This window comes from Triticum dicoccoides, chromosome 5A, assembly GCF_002162155.2.
Source record: "Triticum dicoccoides isolate Atlit2015 ecotype Zavitan chromosome 5A, WEW_v2.0, whole genome shotgun sequence".
NCBI classification, from domain to species: Eukaryota; Viridiplantae; Streptophyta; class Magnoliopsida; order Poales; family Poaceae; genus Triticum; species Triticum dicoccoides.
Window position 1 is genome coordinate 430,632,011 of NC_041388.1, and position 20,825 is coordinate 430,652,835.

Below are 20,825 nucleotides of genomic sequence, written 5' to 3' on the forward strand. Positions count from 1 at the left end.
CGCCGCCATTGGTTTTCTAGCTCTTTTGGCTCCAGCGGGAGGGCAACGGGCCTCCCCACCTCGGCGGCCATTGCCGTGGTTGGAGCCGGAGTCTGAACCCGGTGGACTTTTCTCATCCCTAAACTTTTCTTCTGTGTGGCGGCGATGTGGGGGTGGTTTCCAATGGCGACAAGCCGCCGACGGGGCGATGGAAGGGTACGGGTAATCCATTCCAAAGGTAGGGCCGGTCATCGATGTCGGTGATAACCCACAAGTATAGGGGATCAATTGTAGCATCTTTCGATAAGTAAGAGTGTCGAACCCAACAAGGAGATAAAGGTAGAACAAATATTCCCTCAAGTTCTATCGACCATCAATACAACTCTACGCACACTTGACGTTCACTTTACCTAGAACAAGTATTAAACTAGAAGTACTTTGTAGGTGTTTCTGGATAGGTTTGCAAGAATATAAAGAGCACGTAAATAAAAGCTAGGGGCTGTTTAGCTAAAGAAGCAATAAAGTTAGTATAGCGAGTGTGGAAAAGTGGTGGTAGGAGTTGCGAAATTGTCCCTAAGCAATTGGCTACTTTACTAGACCGATAGCAAGTTTTATGTGGGAGAGGCCACTGCTAGCATGTCATCCCTGACTTGGAATTCTATGCACTTATGATTGGAACTATTAGCAAGCGTCCGCAACTACTAACGTTCATTAAGGTAAAACCCAACCGTAGCATTAAGATATATTGGTCCCCCTTCAATCCCGTATGCATCAATTTCTATGCTAGGTTGAAGCTTCTGTCACTCTTGCCCTCCAATACATAGTCTTATCAACATACAACTAACCCTATGGTGTGATCCACGCGCGCGCTCATATGATGGGCACTAAAGAACAACAACATAACCACAAGCAAATTAAACCAATCATAGAAATTCATCAACCACCGATAGGACAACGAAAATCTACTCAGACATCATAGGATGGCAACACATCATTGGATAATAATATGAAGCATAAAGCACCATGTTCAAGTAGAGGGTACAGCGGGTTGCGGGAGAGTGGACCGCTGTAGATAGAGGGGGGAAGGTGATGGAGATGTTGGTGAAGATGGCGGAGGTGTTGGTGTAGATTGCGGTGATGATGATGGCCCCCGGCAGCGTTCCGGCGCCACCGGAAGCGAGGGGGAGAGAGCCCCCTCCTTCTTCTTCCTTGACCTTCTCCCTAGATGGGAGAAGGGTTTCCCCTCTGGTCCATGGCCTCCATGGAGGTGGAGGGGAGAGAGCCCCCTCCGAGATTGGATATGTCTCTCTGTCTCTCTCTATTTCTGCGTTCCCTGATTCTGCCCTTTCACCGTTTCTTAAATTCCTGGAGATCCGTAACTCCGATTGGGCTGAAATTTTAACACGATCTCTATCCGGATATTAGCTTTCTTGCGGCGAAAGAAGGGCATCAGCCGCCTTATGGGGTGGCAACGAGGGCCCCGGGCGCGCCTGACCCCCTGGGGCACGCCCCCTGCCTCGCGGCCCTCTCGGGCATCGTCTCGCGTTGATTTTTTTTCCCAAAAATCACATATATTCCAAAAAATCTCCGTCAGTTTTTATCCCGTTTGGACTCCGTTTGATATGGATTTTCTGCGAAACAAAAGCATGTAACACACAGTAACTAGCATTGGGCACTGGATCAATATGTTAGTCCCAAAAATAGTATAAGAAGTTGCCAAAAATATATAAAAGTTGTAGAATATTGACATGGAACAATAAAAAATTATAGATACGACGGAGACGTATCAGCATCCCCAAGCTTAATTCCTGCTCGTCCTCAAGTAGGTAAATGATAAAAAAGATAATTTTTGATGTGGAATGCTACCTAGCATAATCTTGATCATGTAATCTAATCATGGCATGAATATTAAGACACTAGTGATTCAAAGCAATAGTCTATCATTTGACATTAAGACAATAATACTTCAAGCATACTAACCAAGAAAATATGTCTTATGAAAATAACATAGCCAAAGAAAGCTCATCCCTACAAAATCATATAGTCAAGCTATGCTCCATCTTCACCACACAAAGCATTCAAGTCATGCACAACCCCGATGACAAGCCGAGCAATTGGTTCATACTTTTTAACGCGCTTCGGCTTTTTCAACCCTCACGCAATACATGAGCGCAAGCCATGGACATAGCACTATGGGTGGAATAGAATATGATGATGGAGGTTGTGTGGAGAAGACAAAAAGGAAGAAAGTCTCACATCGACGCGGCTAATCAACGGGCTATGGAGATGCCCATCAATTGATGTCAATGCGAGGAGTAGGGATTGCCATGCAACGGATGCACTAGAGCTATAAGTTTATGAAAGCTCAAACTGGAAACTAAGTGGGTGTGCATCCAACTTGCTTGCTCATGAAGACCTCGGACATTTGAGGAAGCCCATCATCGGAATATACAAGCCAAGTTCTATAATGAAAATTCCCACTAATATATGGAAGTGATAACTCAAGAGACTCTTTATATGAAGAACATGGTGCTACTCTGAAGCACAAGTGTGGTAAAAGGATAGTAACATTGTCCCTTCTCTCTTTTTCTCTCATTTTTGTTTTGTTTTTTTAGCCTTCCTTTTTTTGGCCTTTCTTTTTTTTCTTTTTTTCGTCCGGAGTCTCATCCAGACTTGTGGGGGAGTCATAGTCTCCATCATCCTTTCCTCACTGGGACAATGCTCTAATAATGATGATCATCACACTTTTATTTACTTACAACTCAATATTACAACTCGATGCTAGAACAAAGATATGACTCTATATGAATGCCCCCGGCGGTGTACCGGGATGTGCAATGATCTAGCGTAGCAATGACATCAAAAAACGGACAAGCCATGAAAACATCATGCTAGCTATCTTACGATCATACAAAGCAATATGACAATAAATGCTCAAGTCATGTATATGATGAAGATGGAAGTTGCATGGCAATATATCTCGGAATGGCTATGGAAATGCCATGATAGGTAGGTATGGTGGCTGTTTTGAGGAAGATATAAGGAGGTTTATGTGTGACAGAGCGTATCGTATCACGGGGTGTGGATGCACTGGCGAAGTTTGCACCAACTCTCGAGGTGAGAAAGGGCAATGCACGGTACCGAAGAGGCTAGCAATGATGGAAGGGTGAGAGTGCGTATAATCCATGGACTCACATTAGTCATAAAGAACTCATATACTTATTGCAAAAGTTTATTAGCCCTTGAAGCAAAGTACTACTGCGCATGCCCCTAGGGGGATAGATTGGTAGAAAAGACCATCGCTCGTCCCGACCGCCACTCATAAGGAAGACAATCAATAAATACATCATGCTCCAACTTCGTTACATAACGGTTCACCATACGTGCATGCTATGGGACTTGCAAACCTCGACACAAGTATTTATCAATTTCACAATTACTCAACTAGCACAACTCTAATATCACCACCTTTATATCGCAAAACTATTGCGAGGAATCAAACATATCATATTCAGTGATCTACAAGTTTTATGTAGGATTTTATGACTAACCATGTGAATGACCAATTCCTGTCATCTCTCTAAATAGATATAAGTGAAGCAAGAGAGTTTAATTATTTATACAAAAGATATTCCCACGCTCTAACAAATATAAGTGAAGCAAAAGATCATTCTACAAATGGCGGTTTTCTATGTGAAGAGAAACAGGCAATCCAAACTTCAAATGATATAAGCGAAACACATGAAGCATTCTATAAAGACATACTCAAAAGATATAAGTGAAGTGCAATGAGCATTCTATAAATCAACCAAGGACTATCTCATACCAGCATGGTGCATAAAAGAAAAGTGAAAACTAAATGCAAAAGACGCTCCAAGATTGCACATATCGCATGAACGAAACGAATCCGAAAACATACCGATACTTGTTGAAGAAAGATGGGATGCCTTCCGGGGCATCCCCAAGCTTAGACGCTTGAGTATCCTTGAATATTTACTTGGGGTGCCTCGGGCATCCCCAAGCTTGAGCTCTTGCCTCTCCTCCTTCTTCTCACATCGAGACCTCCTCGATCTTCGAACACTTCATCCACACAAAACTCAACAGGAAACTCGGTAAGATTTGTTAGTATAATAAAGCAAATCACTACTCTAAGTACTGTTGCAAACCAATTCATATTTTATTTTTGCATTTTAGCTACTTTAATATAACTTTTCCATGGCTTAATCCACTGATATAAATCGATAGTTTAATCAAAACAAGCAAACTATGCGTCAAAAAAAGAATCTGTCTAAAACAAAATAGTGTCATAATCTGAACATTCACCATACCTCTGGTACTTCAAAAATTCTACCAAAATTAGGAAAAATAAAAAATTTGTATAGAAAGACAGTGCAAAAAGTTTCAGAACCGTTTGACGTTCCAGTAAAAAACGTAAAATCGCGCACTACAGCCAAAGTTTCTGTCCTGCACCGTACAAACCAACAAGTAGTCTAAAACATCTTAAAGGCAAACCTTGGCACATTATTTTTATTTTTAAAATTTATAAAAGAACACAACAGAAATAAATGACCATCTAAAACTTCCAGGTTGTCTCCCTGGCAGCGCTTTCTTTAAAGCCATTAAGCTAGGCATAAAGTGCTATAGTAATGGATCCACCCAGATCCCAAGGTATATCAAAGCCAATTTTTATTAACAATGATTTGTAATTTAGTAGTGAGCACAAAGTAACATATATCATGTAATGACGAAGTATAACTCTCTTCATATGCATCGACATGTCATAAAAGAACAATTCATGCACACAAAGTAAAAAACCAATGCATGGTATAAACAGTTTCTTGCAATTTTTTGTGTTGGAAACAGAAAGAGGCGGAGATGTAGTTCCTCTCTCATAATAATTGCAAGTAGAATCAGCAAGCACATGCGTATTGTATCTATCAAAATCATCATGTGTAATAGTAAAACGTAACCCATCAATATAATCCTTAATAAGGGTAAACTTCTCCGATATAGTGTAGTCGGGAGAATTCAAAAAGATAATATGACTATCATGCGTGGGTGGAATAGCAACAATTTCATGTTTAACATAAGGAACTATAGCAAGTTCATCTCCATAAGCATAATTCATATTGACATTTTGTCCACAAGCATAGCAAGCATCATCAAAAAGGGATATCTCAAGAGAATCAACAGGATCATAACAGTCATCATAGCAATCATCCTTCGGTAAGCACGAAGGGAAATTAAACAATGTAAGGGATGAAGAGTTACTCTCATTAGAAGGTGGGCACGGGTGATCAATCCGCTCTTCCTCCTTTTGTTCTTTGCTCTCCTCCTCATCTTTTCCATCCAATGAGCTCACAGTTTCATCAATTTCTTCTTCCATAGAATCCTGCAAAATATTAGTCTCTTCTTGGACAGGGGAGACTCTCTCAATAAAATCATCAATATCGGAATTTAATTCATAATTCTCATAGCAATATTTAAGGATAGCTAAATTTTCAGGTCTATAAACTGAATCATCAAAATTTCCACACTCTTTAAACAAAGATTCAATTTCATAAGCACCCATAAAAGCAACAAATTCTTCTATTTGTTCCACATCATAGTAATCATATATACCATTAGCATAAGAAGCCAAGGTTTTATCATCATTAAATTTGCATGAAAAGGGAAGGTGTGGAGCCTTCATCCTAGAGCAACAAGTATAATCATATCTCAAGCATAGTTCCCGAGCATACCAATGCAACATATATGAATTTGATCCCATAATAGCTTCCCTTTTTGAGTCAAGCAATAATACCTAAAGTATTCATGTTGATCCAACATGTCTCCCATTACATAATTGAATGGGGTCTTCTCAGGATTATCAAAGTAGTACATAATATTTTTCACATAACCAGCATCGAGGGTTTTAGTAGGATCCCCATCTCCATGAGTAGCAGGTAGACCTAATGTTTTTGGTATTTTGTGTTCCATATCCATAACTAAAGATAGAGAACAACTTAGAACAGCAAATAAAAATTACTTAGTGATAATGCAAACAAGCACACACGAGAATATTCACCCCACGCTATTGCTCCCCGGCAACGGTGCCAGAAAAAGGTCTTGATAACCCACAAGTATAGGGGATCAATTGTAGCCTCTTTCGATAAGTAAGAGTGTCGAACCCAATGAGGAGCTAAAGGTAGAACAAATGTTCCCTGACTTGGAATTCTATGCACTTATGATTGGAACTATTAGCAAGCGTCCGCAACTACTAAGGTTCATTAAGGTAAAACCCAACCATAGCATTAAGATATATTTGTCCCCCTTCAATCCCGTATGCATCAATTTCTATGCTAGGTTGAAGCTTCTGTCACTCTTGCCCTCCAATACATAGTCTTATCAACATACAACTAACCCTATGGTGTGATCCACACGCGCGCTCATATGATGGGCACCAAAGGACAGCAACATAACCACAAGCAAATTAAACCAATCATAGCAATTCATCAACCACCGATAGGACAATGAAAATCTACTCAGACATCATAGGATGGCAACACATCATTGGATAATAATATGAAGCATAAAGCACCATGTTCAAGTAGAGGGTACAGCGGGTTGCGGGAGAGTGGACCGCTGCAGATAGAGGGGGGAAGGTGATGGAGATGTTGGTGAAGATGGCGGAGGTGTTGGTGTAGATTGCCGTGATGATGATGGCCCCCGACGGTGTTCCGGCGCCATCAAAAGCGAGGGGGAGAGAGCCCCCCCTCCTCCTTCTTCTTCTTCTTCCTTGACCTTCTCCCTAGATGGGAGAAGGGTGTCCCCTCTGGTCCATGGCCTCCATGGAGGCGTAGGGGCGAGAGCCCCTCCGAGATTGGATATGTCTCTCTGTCTCTCTCTGTTTCCGCGTTCCCTAATTCTGCCCTTTCACCGTTTCTTAAATTCCCGGAGATCTGTAACTCCGATCCGGCTGAAATTTTAACACGATCTCTACCCGGATATTAGCTTTCTTGCGGAGAAATAAGGACATCAACTGCCTTATGGGATGGCAACGAGGGCCCAGGGCGAGCCTGACCCCCTGGGGCACGCCCCCTGCCTCGTGGCCCCCTCGGGCATCATCTCGCGTTGATTCTTCTTCCCAAAAATCACGTATATTCCAAAAAATCTCCGTCAGTTTTTATCCCGTTTGGACTCCGTTTGATATGGATTTTCTATGAAACAAAAAACATGCAACAAACAGGAACTGGCACTGGGCACTAATCAATATGTTGGTCCCAAAAATAGTATAAAAAGTTGCCAAAAGTATATAAAAGTTGTAGAATATTGGCATGGAACAATAAAAAATTATAGATACGACGGAGACGTATCAGTCGGCGGCGGGGAGTGGTGTCGACTGCTGCTACCTCTTGAGCACTGCGTTGGTTTTCCCCGAAGAGGAAGGGATGATGGAGCAAAGTAGCGTAAGTATTTCCCTCAGTTTTTCAGAATAAAGGTATCAATCCAGTAGGAGGCTACGCGTCAGTCCCTCACACCTGCACAAAACAAATAAATCCTCGCAACCAACGCGATAAGGGGTTGTCAATCCCTACACGGCCACTTACGAGAGTGAGATCTGATAGATATGATAAGATAATATTTTTGGTATTTTTATGATAAAGATCCAAAAAGAGAGAAGAAGCCATCTAGCTAATAACTATGGACCCGTAGGTCTGAGGTGAACTACTCACACTTCATCAGAGGGGCTATGGTGTTGATGTAGAAGCCCTCCGTGATCGATGCCACCTCCGGTGGAGCTCCGGAACAGGCCCCAAGATGGGATCTCGTGGATACAGAAAGTTGCGGTGGTGGAATTAGGGTTTTGGCTCCGTCTCTAATCGTTTGGGGGTACGTAGGTATATATAGGAGGAAGGAGTACGTCGGTGGAGCAACAAGGGGCCCACGAGGGTGGAGGGCGCGCCTAGGGAGAGTAGGCGCGCCCCCTACCTCGTGGCCTCCTCTTTTGTGTCTTGACGTAGGGTCCAAGTCCCTGGGTCTTGTTCGTTGAGAAAATCATGTTCCCGAAGGTTTCATTCCGTTTGGACTCCGTTTGATATTCCTTTTCTTCGAAACCCTAAAACAGGCAAAAAACAGCAATTCTGGGCTGGGCCTCCGGATAATAGGTTAGTCCAAAAATAATATAAAAGTGGATAATAAAGCCCAATAATGTCCAAAACAGTATATAATATAGCATGGAGCAATCAAAAATTATAGATACGTTGGAGACGTATCAAGCATCCACAAGCTTAATTCCTGCTCGTCCTCGAGTAGGTAAATGATAAAAACAGAATTTTTGATGCGGAGTGCTACTTGGCATAATTTTAATGTAATTCTTATTAATTGTGGTATGAATATTTAGATCCAAAAGATTCAAGAAAAAAGTTCATATTGACATAAAAATAATAATACTTCAAGCATACTAACAAAGCAATTATATCTTCTCAAAATAACATGGCCAAAGAAAGTTATCCCTACAAAATCATATAGTTTGGCTATGCTCTGTCTTCACCACACAAAGTATTTAAATCATGCACAACCCCGATGACAAGCCAAGCAATTGTTTCATACTTTTGACATTCTCAAAACTTTTTCAATCTTCACGCAATACATGAGCGTGAGCCATGGATATAGCACTATAGGTGGAATAGAATGGTGGTTGTGGAGAAGACAAAAAAAGGGGAAGATAGTCTCACATCAACTAGGCGTATCAATGGGCTATGGAGATGCCCATCAATAGATATCAATGTGAGTGAGTAGGGATTGTCATGCAACAGATGCACTAGAGTTATAAGTATATGAAAGCTCAACAAAAGAACTAAGTGGGTGTGCATCCAACTTGCTTGCTCACGAAGACCTAGGGCAATTTGAGGAAGCCCATCATTGGAATATACAAGCCAAGTTCTATAATGAAAAATTCCCACTAGTATATGAAAGTGACGAAATGAGAGACTCTCTACTATGAAGATCACGGTGCTACTTTGAAGCACAAGTGTGGTAAAAGGATAGTAGCATTGCCCCTTCTCTCTTTTTCTCTCATTTTTTATTTTTTTTATTTGGGCCTTTTCTCTTTTTTATGGCCTCTTTTCTTTCTTTTTTTTTATTTTTTTTATTTTTCGTCCGGAGTCTCATCCCGACTTGTGGGGGAATCATAGTCTCCATCATCCTTTCCTCACTGGGACAATGCTCTAATAATGATGATCATCACACTTTTATTTTCTTACAACTCAACAATTACAACTTGATACTTAGAGCAAAATATGACTCTATATGAATGTCTCCGGCGGTGTACCGGGATATGCAATGACTCATGAGTGACATGTATGAAAGAATTATGAACGGTGGCTTTGCCACAAATACTATGTCAACTACATGATCATGCTAAGCAATATGACAATGATGGAGTGTGTCATAATAAACGGAACGGTGGAAAGTTGCATGGCAATATATCTCGGAATGGCTATGGAAATGCCATAATAGGTAGGTATGGTGGCTATTTTGAGGAAGGTATATGGTGGGTGTATGATACCGGCGAAAGGTGAGCGGTATTAGAGAGGCTAGCAATGGTGGAAGGGTGAGAGTGCGTATAATCCATGGACTCAACATTAGTCATAAAGAACTCATATACTTATTGCAAAAAATCTACAAGTTATCAAAGCAAAGTATTACGCGCATGCTCCTAGGGGGATAGATTGGTAGGAAAAGACCATCGCTCGTCCCCGACCGCCACTCATAAGGAAGGCAATCAATAAATAAATCATGCTCCGACTTTATCACATAACGGTTCACCATATGTGCATGCTACGGGAATCACAAACTTTAACACAATTATTCTTCAAATTCACAACTACTCAACTAGCACAACTTTAATATCACCATCTTCATGTCTCAAAACAATTATCAAGCATCAAACTTTTCATAGTATTCAACACACTCATAAGAAAGTTTTATTATTGATCTTGTATACCAAGCATATTAGGATTTTAAGCAAATTACCATGCTATTTAAGACTCTCAAAATAATCTAAGTGAAGCATGAGCGATCAATAGTTTCTATAAAAAAATCCACCACCGTGCTCTAAAAGATATAAGTGAAATACTAGAGCAAAACTATATAACTCAAAAGATATAAGCGAAGCACATAGAGTATTCTAACAAATTCCAAATCATGTATGGTTCTCCCCAAAGGTGTGTACAGCAAGGATGATTGTGGTAAACTAAAAAGTAAAGACTCAAATCATACAAGACGCTCCAAGCAAAACACATATCATGTGGCGAATAAAAATATAGCTCCAAGTAAAGTTACCGATAGAAGTAGACTAAAGAGGGGATGCCTTCCGGGGCATCCCCAAGCTTTGGCTTTTAGGTGTCCTTAGATTATCTTGGGGGTGCCATGGGCATACCCAAGCTTAGGCTCTTGCCACTCCTTGTTCCATAATCCATCAAATCTTTACCCAAAACTTGAAAACTTCACAACACAAAACTCAAAGTAGAAAATTTCGTGAGCTCCGTTAGCGAAAGAAAGAAAAATACCACTTCAAGGTACTGTAATGAACTGATTCTTTATTTATATTGGTGTTAAACCTACTTTATTCCAACTTCTCAATGGTTTATAAACTATTTTACTAGCCATAGATTCATCAAAATAAGCGAACAACACACGAAAAACAGAATCTGTCAAAAACAGAACAGTCTGTAGTAATCTGTAGCTAGCGCAAGATTTGGAACCCCAAAAATTCTAAAATAAATTGCTGAACGTGAGGAATTTATCTATTAATCATATGCACAAATAATTAACTAAATACCACTTTCCAAATAAAAATGGCAGCAGTTTTCGTGAGGGCTAAAGTTTCTATTTTTTACAGCAAGTGTAACAAGACTTTCCCCAAGTCTTCCCAACGGTTCTACTTGGCACAAACACTAATTAAACACAAAAAAACACAACCAAAACATAAGCTAGATAAATTATTTATTACTAAACATGAGAAAAAAGCAAGGAATAAAAATAAAATTGGGTTGCCTCTCAACAAGCGCTATCGTTTAACGCCCCTAGCTAGGCATAAAAAGCAAGGATAGATCTAGGTATTGCCATCTTTGGTAGGCAATCCATGTTGGGGAACGTAGTAATTTCAAAAAAATTCCTACACACATGCAAGATCATGGTGATGCATAGCAACGAGAGCGGAGAGTGTTGTCTACGTACCCTCGTAGACCAGAAGCGGAAGCGTTATGACAATGCGGTTGATGTAGTCATACGTCTTCACGGCCCGACCGATCAAGCACCGAAACTACGGCACCTCCGAGTTTTAGCACACGTTCAGCTCGATGACGATCCCCAGACTCCGATCCAGCAAAGTGTCGGGAAAGAGTTCCGTCAGCACGACGGCGTGGTGACGATCTTGATGTTCTACCGTCGCAGGGCTTCACCTAAGCACCGCTACAATATTATCGAGGACTGTGGTGGAAGGGGGCACCGCACACGGCTAAGAAAACGATCACGAGGATCAACTTGTGTGTCTACAGGTGCCCCCTGCCCCCGTATATAAAGGAGCAAGGGGGGGTGCGGCCGGCCCTAGGAGGAGGCGCGCAGGAGGAGTGCTACCCCTACCGGGAGTAGGACTCCCCCCTTTCCCTAGTTGGATTAGGACTTGGGGGGAAGGAGGAGAGGGAAGAAAGGAAAGGGGGGCGCTGCCCCCCTCCTTGTCCAATTAGGACTTGGGGGGGGGGAGGGGCGCGTGGCAGCCCCTAGGCCTCCTCTCCTCTTTCTCCACTAGGCCCATTAAGGCCCATTAGGTTACCGGGGGGTTCCGGTAACCTCCCGGTACTCCGGTAAAATGTCGATTTCACCCGGAACACTTCCGATGTCCAAACATAGGCTTCCAATATATCAATCTTCATGTCTCGACCATTTCGAGACTCCTCTTCATGTCCGTGATCACATCCGGGACTCCGAACAAACTTCGGTACATCAAAATATATAAACTCATAATGAAACTATCATCGTAACGTTAAGCGTGCGGACCCTACGGGTTCGAGAATAATGTAGACATGATCGAGACACATCTCCGGTCAATAACCAATAGCAGAACCTGGATGCTCATATTGGCTCCTACATATTCTACGAAGATCTTTATTGGTCAGACCGCATAAAAACATATGTTGTTCCCTTTGTCATCGGTATGTTACTTGCCCGAGATTCGATCGTCAGTATCTTAATACCTAGTTCAATCTCGTCACCGGCAAGTCTCTTTACTCGTTCCGTAATACATCATCTCACAACTAACTCATTAGTTGAAATGCTTGCAAGGCTTATGTTATGTGCATTACCGAGAGGGCCCAGAGATACCTCTCCGACAATCGAAGTGACAAATCCTAATCTCGAAATACGCCAACCCAACATGTACCTTTGGAGACACCTGTAGAGCTCCTTTATAATCACCCTGTTACGTTGTGAAGTTTGGTAGCACATAAAGTGTTCCTCTGGAAAACGGGAGTTGCATAATCTCATAGTCATAGGAACATGTATAAGTCATGAAGAAAGCAATAGCAACATACTAAACGATCGGGTGCTAAGCTAATGGAATGGGTCATGTCAATCACATCATTCTCCTAATGATGTGATTCTGTTAATCAAATGACAACACATGTCTATGGTTAGGAAACATAACCATCTTCGATTAACGAGCTAGTCAAGTAGAGGCATACTAGTGACGTTTAGTTTGTCTATGTATTCACACAAGTATTATGTTTCCGGTTAATACAATTCTAGCATGAATAATAAACATTTATCATGATATAAGAAAATAAATAATAACTTTATTATTGCCTCTAGGGCATATTTCCTTCAGTCTCCCACTTGCACTAGAGTCAATAATCTATATTACACAGTAATGATTCTAACACCCATGGAGCTTTGGTGCTGATCATGTTTTGCTCGTGTAAGAGGCTTAGTCAACGGGTCTGCTACATTCAGATCCGTATGTATCTTGCAAATCTCTATGTCTCCCACCTGGACTAAATCCCGGATGGAATTGAAGCATCTTTTGATGTGCTTGGTTCTCTTGTGAAATCTGGATTCCTTTGCCAAGGCAATTGCACTAGTATTGTCACAAAAGATTTTCATTGGACCCGATGCACTAGGTATGACACCTAGATCGGATATGAACTCCTTCATCCAGACTCCTTCGTTTGCTACTTCCGAAGCAGCTATGTACTCCGCTTCACATGTAGATCCCGCCACAACGCTTTGTTTAGAACTGCACCAACTGACAGCTCCACCGTTTAATGTAAACATGTATCCGGTTTGCGATTTAGAATCGTCCGGATCAGTGTCAAAGCTTGCATCAACGTAACCATTTACGATGACCTCTTTGTCACCTCCATATACGAGAAACATATCCTTAGTCCTTTTCAGGTATTTCAGGATGTTCTTGACCGCTGTCCAGCGATACACTCCTGGATTACTTTGGTACCTCCCTGCTAGACTTATAGCAAGACACACATCAGGTCTGGTACACAGCATTGCATACATGATAGAGCCTATGGCTGAAGCATAGGGAACATCTTTCATTTTCTCTCTATCTTCTGCATTGGTCGGACATTGAGTCTTACTCAATTTCACACCTTGTAACACAGGCAGGAATCCTTTCTTTGCTTGATCCATTTTGAACTTTTTCAAAATTTTGTCAAGGTATGTGCTTTGTGAAAGTCCAATTAAGCGTCTTGATCTATCTCTATAGATCTTAATGCCCAATATGTAAGCAGCTTCACCGAGGTCTTTCATTGAAAAACTCTTATTCAAGTATCCCTTTATGCTATCCAGAAATTCTATATCATTTCCGATTAGTAATATGTCATCTACATATAATATCAGAAATGCTACAGAGCTCCCACTCACTTTCTTGTAAATACAGACTTCTCCAAAAGTCTGTACAAAACCAAATGCTTTGATCACACTATCAAAGCGTTTATTCCAACTCCGAGATGCTTGCAACAGTCCATAAATTGATCGCTGGAGCTTGCACACTTTGTTAGCTCCCTTTGGATCGACAAAACCTTCCGGTTGCATCATATACAACTCTGTTCCAAAAATCCATTCAGGAATGCAGTTTTGACATCCATCTGCCAAATTTCATAATCATAAAATGCGGCAATTGCTAACATGATTCGGACAGACTTAAGCATCACTACGGGTGAGAAGGTCCCACCGTAGTCAATCCCTTGAACTTGTCGAAAACCTTTTGCGACAAGTCGAGCTTTGTAGACAGTGACATTACCGTCAGCGTCAGTCTTCTTCTTGAAGATCCATTTATTCTCAATTGCTTGCCGATCTTTGGGCAAGTCAACCAAAGTCCACACTTTGTTCTCATACATGGATCCCATCTCAGATTTCATGGCTTCAAGCCATTTTGCGGAATCTGGGCTCACCATCGCTTCTCCATAGTTCGTAGGTTCATCATGATCTAGTAGCATGACTTCCAGAACAGGATTACCGTACCACTCTAGTGCGGATCTTACTCTGGTTGATCTACGAGGTTCAGTAGTATCTTGTTCTAAAGTTTCATGATCATCATCATTAGCTTCCTCACTAATTGGTGTAGGTGTCACAGAAACCGGTTTCTGTGATGTACTAATTTCCAATAAGGGAGCAGGTATAGTTACCTCATCAAGTTCTACTTTCCTCCCACTCACTTCTTTTGAGAGAAACTCCTTCTTTAGAAAGTTTCCGAATTTAGCAACAAAAGTCTTGCCTTCGGATCTGTGATAGAAGGTGTATCCAATAGTTTTCTTTGTATATCCTATGAAGACACATTTCTCCGATTTGGGTTCGAGCTTATCAGGTTGAAGCTTTTTCACATAAGCATCGCAACCCCAAACTTTCAGAAACGACAACTTTGGTTTCTTGCCAAACCACAGTTCATAAGGCGTCGTCTCAACGGATTTTGATGGTGCCCTATTTAACGTGAATGCGGCCGTCTCTAAAGCATAACCCCAAAACGATAGCGGTAAATCAGTAAGAGACATCATAGATCGCACCATATCTAGTAAAGTACGATTACGACGTTCGGACACACCATTACGCTGTGGTGTTCCAGGTGGCGTGAGTTGCGAAACTATTCTGCATTGTTTCAAATGTACACCAAACTCGTAACTCAAATATTCTCCTTCATGATCAGATCGTAGGAATTTTATTTTCTTGTTACGATGATTTTCAGCTTCACTCTGAAATTCTTTGAACTTTTCAAATGTTTCAGACTTATGTTTCATTAAGTAGATATACCCATATCTTCTTAAGTCATCTGTGAATGTGAGAAAATAACGATATCCGCCACGAGCCTCAACATTCATCGGACCACATACATCTGTATGTATGATTTCCAACAAATCTGTTGCTCTCTCCATAGTACCGGAGAACGGTGTTTTGGTCATCTTGCCCATAAGGCACGGTTCGCAAGTACCAAGTGATTCATAATCAAGTGGTTCCAAAAGTCCATCAGTATGGAGTTTCTTCATGCGCTTTACACCGATATGACCTAAACGGCAGTGCCACAAATAAGTTGCACTATCATTATCAACTCTGCATCTTTTGGTTTCAACATGATGAATATGTGTGTCACTACTATCGAGATTTAATAAGAATAGACCACTCTTCAAGGGTGCATGACCATAAAAGATATTACTCATATAAATAGAACAACCATTATTCTCTGATTTAAATGAATAACCATCTCGCATCAAACAAGATCCAGATATAATGTTCATGCTTAACGTTGGCACCAAATAACAATTATTTAGGTCTAATACTAATCCCGAAGGTAGATGTAGAGGTAGCGTGCCGACCGCGATCACATCGACTTTGGAACCATTTCCCACGCGCATCGTCACCTCGTCCTTAGCCAATCTTCGCTTAATCTGTAGTCCCTGTTTCGAGTTGCAAATATTAGCAACAGAACCAGTATCAAATACCCAGGTGCTACTGCGAGCACTGTTCAAGATATCTTCCGATATGCCGATAAATCGGCCGATTTATCGCTTACCGCTGTCGGACCGATAAGATAAATCATCCGATAAATCAGCCGATATGGCGATAAATCGGCCGATATGCCGATAAACTGGCCGATTTATCCCTTATCATGGGTCGATCGATAAGTTCCCGATAAGCGATATCCCCAACATTGACTGCGAGCATTAGTAAGGTACACATCAATAACATGTATATCATATATACCTTTGTTCACCTTGCCATCCTTCTTATCCGCCAAATACTTGGGGCAGTTCCGCTTCCAGTGACCAGTCTGCTTGCAGTAGAAGCACTCAGTTTCAGGCTTAGGTCCAGATTTGGGTTTCTTCTCCTGAGCAGCAACTTGCTTGCTGTTCTTTTTGAAGTTCCCCTTCTTCTTCCCTTTGCCCTTTTTCTTGAAACTAGTGGTCTTGTTGACCATCAACACTTGATGCTCCTTCTTGATTTCTACCTCCGCAGCTTTCAGCATTGCAAAGAGCTCGGGAATTGTCTTATTCATCCCTTGCATATTATAGTTCATCACGAAGCTCTTGTAGCTAGGTGGAAGTGATTGGAGAATTCTGTCAATGACGCAATCATCTCGAAGATTAACTCCCAATTGAATCAAGTGATTATTATACCCAGACATTTTGAGTATATGCTCACTGACAGAACTCTTCTCCTCCATCTTGCAGCTATAGAACTTATTGGAGACTTCATATCTCTCAATCCGGGCATTTGCTTGAAATATTAACTTCAACTCCTGGAACATCTCATATGCTCCATGACATTCAAAACGTCGTTGAAGTCCCGATTCTAAGCCGTAAAGCATGGCACACTGAACTATCGAGTAGTCATCAGCTTTGCTCTGCCAGACGTTCATAACATCTGGTGTTGCTCCAGCAGCAGGCCTGGCACCCAGCGGTGCTTCCAGGACGTAATTCTTCTGTGCAGCAATGAGGATAATCCTCAAGTTACGGACCCAGTCTGTGTAATTGCTACCATCACCTTTCAACTTTGCTTTCTCAAGGAACGCATTAAAATTCAACGGAACAACAGCACGGGCCATCTATCTACAATCAAACATAAACAAGCAAGATACTATCAGGTACTAAGTTCATGATAAATTTAAGTTCAGTTAATCATATTACTAAAGAACTCTCACTTAGATAGACATCCCTCTAATCCTCTAAGTGATCACGTGATCCAAATCAACTAAACCATGTCCGATCATCATGTGAGGTGGAGTAGTTTCATTGGTGAACATCACTATGTTGATCATATCTACTATATGATTCACGCTCGACCTTTCGGTCTCCGTGTTCGAGGTCATATCTGTATATGCTTGGCTCGTCAAGTATAACCTGAGTATTTCGCGTGTGCAACTGTTTTGCACCCGTTATATTTGAACGTAGAGCCTATCACACCCGATCATCACGTGGTGTCTCATCACTAAGAACTTTCGCAACGGTGCATACTCAGGGATAACACTTCTTGATAATTAGTGAGAGATCATCTTAAAATGCTACCGTCAATCAAAGCAAGATAAGATGCATAAAATATAAACATCACATGCAATCAATATAAGTGATATGATATGGTCATCATCATCTTGTGGTTGTGATCTCCATCTTCGAAGAACCATCATGATCACCATCGTCACCGGCGCGACACCTTGATCACCATCGTAGAATCGTTGTCGTCTCGCCAATCTTATGCTTCCACGACTATCGCTACCGCTTAGTGATAAAGTAAAGCATTACAACGCGATTGCATTGCATACAATAAAGCGACAGCCATATGGCTCCTGCCAGTTGCCGATAACTTGGTTACAAAACATGATCATCTCATACAATAAAATTTAGCATCATGTCTTGACCATATCACATCACAATATGCCCTGCAAAAACAAGTTAGACGTCCTCTACTTTGTTTGTTACAAGTTTTACGTGGCTGCTACGAGCATAAGCAAGAACCAATCTTACCTAAGCATCAAAAACCACAACGATAGTTTGTCAAGTTGGTGTTGTTTTAACCTTCGCAAGGACCGGGCGTAGCCACACTCGGTTCAACTAAAGTTGGAGAAACTGACACCCGCCAGCCACCTGTGTGCAAAGCACGTCGGTAGAACCAGTCTCGCGTAAGCGTACGCGTAATGTCGGTCCGGGCCGCTTCATCCAACAATACCGCCGAACCAAAGTATGACATGCTGGTAAGCAGTATGACTTATATCGCCCACAACTCACTTGTGTTCTACTAGTGCACAACATCAACATATAAAACCTGGCTCGGATGCCACTGTTGGGGAACGTAGTAATTTCAAAAAAATTCATACGCACACGCAAGATCATGGTGATGCATAGCAACGAGAGGGGAGAGTGTTGTCTATGTACCCTCATAGACCGGAAGCGGAAGCGTTATGACAACGTGGTTGATGTAGTCTTACGTCTTCACGGCCCGACCGATCAAGCACCGAAACTACGACACCTCCGAGTTTTAGCACACGTTCAGCTCGATGACGATCCCCGGACTCCGATCCAGCAAAGTGTCGGGGAAGAGTTCCGTCAGCACAACGGCGTGGTGACGATCTTGATGTTCTACCGTCACAGGGCTTCGCCTAAGCACCGCTAAAATATTATCGAGGACTATGGTGGAAGGGGGCACCGCACACGGCTAAGAAAACGATCACGAGGATCAACTTGTGTGTCTAGAGGTGCCCCTGCCCCCGTATATAAAGGAGCAAGGGGGGGGGCGCGGCCGACCCTAGGAGGAGGCGCGCAAGAGGAGTCCTACTCCTACCGGGAGTAGGACTCCCCCCCCTTTCCCTAGTTGGATTAGGACTTGGGGGGAAGGAGGAGAGGGAAGAAAGGAAAGGGAGGGCGCCGCCCCCCCCCCTTCCTTGTCCAATTCGGACTTGGGGGGGAGGGGCATGCGGCAGCCCCTAGGCCTCCTCTCCTCTTTCTCCACTAGGCCCATTAAGGCCCATTAGGTTACCGGGGGGTTCCGGTAACCTCCCGGTACTCCGGTAAAATGCCGATTTCACCCGGAACACTTCCGATGTCCAAACATAGGCTTCCAATATATCAATCTTCATGTCTCGACCATTTTGAGACTCCTCGTCATGTCCGTGATCACATCCGGGACTCCGAACAAACTTCAGTACATCAAAATATATAAACTCATAATGAAACTGTCATCGTAACGTTAAGCGTTCGGACCCTACGGGTTCGAGAACAATGTAGACATGACCGAGACACGTCTCCGGTCAACAACCAATAGCGGAACCTGGATGCTCATATTGGCTCCTACATATTCTACGAAGATCTTTATCGGTCAGACCGCATAACAACATACGTTGTTCCCTTTGTCATCGGTATGTTACTTGCCCGAGATTCGATCGTCAGTATCTTAATACCTAGTTCAATCTCGTTACCAGCAAGTCTCTTTACTTGTTCCGTAATACATCATCTCACAACTAACTCATTAGTTGAAATGGTTGCAAGGCTTATGTGATGTGCATTACCGAGAGGGCCCAGAGATACCTCTCCGACAATCGAAGTGACAAATCCTAATCTTGAAATACGCCAACCCAACATGTACCTTTGGATACACCTGTAAAGCTCCTTTATAATCACCCAGTTACGTTGTGATGTTTGGTAGCACACAAAGTGTTCCTTCGGCAAACGGGAGTTGCATAATCTCATAGTCATAGGAACATGTATAAGTCATGAAGAAAGCAATAGCAACATACTAAACGGTCGGGTGCTAAGCTAATGGAATGGGTCATGTCAATCACATCATTCTCCTAATGATGTGATCCCGTTAATCAAATGACAACACATGTCTATGGTTAGGAAACATAACCATCTTCGATTAACGAGCTAGTCAAGTAGAGGCATACTAGTGACGTTTAGTTTGTCTATGTATTCACACAAGTATTATGTTTCCGGTTAATACAATTCTAGCATGAATAATAAACATTTGTCATGATATAAGGAAATAAATAATAACTTTATTATTGCCTCTAGGGCATATTTCCTTCAATCCATAAGTGGCTCTCATAATAGATTCATAAGGTAATTTAATTTTCTTTCTAGGAAAGTGTTCCATGCCTTTCCTTAATGGAAATTGGAATCTAATATTTCCTTCCTTCATATCAATAATTGCACCAATCGTTCTAAGGAAAGGTCTACCAAGAATAATAGGACATGAAGGATTGCAATCTATGTCAAGAACAATAAAATCTACGGGCACATAATTCCTATTTGCAACAATAATAACATCATTAATTCTTCCCATAGGTTTCTTAATAGTGGAACCCGCAAGGTGCAAGTTTAGAGAGCAATCATCAAAATCACGGAAACCTAACAAATCACACAAAGTCTTTGGAATCGTGGAAACACTAGCACCCAAATCACATAAAGCATAGCATTCATGATCTTTAATTTTAATTTTAATAGTTGGTTCCCACTCATCATAAAGTTTTCTAGGGATAGAAACTTCCAATTCAAGTTTTTCTTCATAAGATTGCATCAAGGCATCAACGATATGTTTAGTAAACGCTTTATTTTGACTATAAGCGTGAGGAGAATTTAGCACGAATTGCAACAAGGAAATACAATCAACCAAAGATCAATTTTCATAGTTAAATTCCTTGAAATCCATAATAGTGGGTTTAGCAACATCTAGGGTTTTAATTTCTTCCATACCACTTTTATCAATTTTAGCATCAAGATCAAAAAATTCCGAATTCTTGGAACGCCTTCTAGGTAAAGGTGAATCATATTCAGTCCCATCATTATCAAGATTCATATTACAAAACAAAG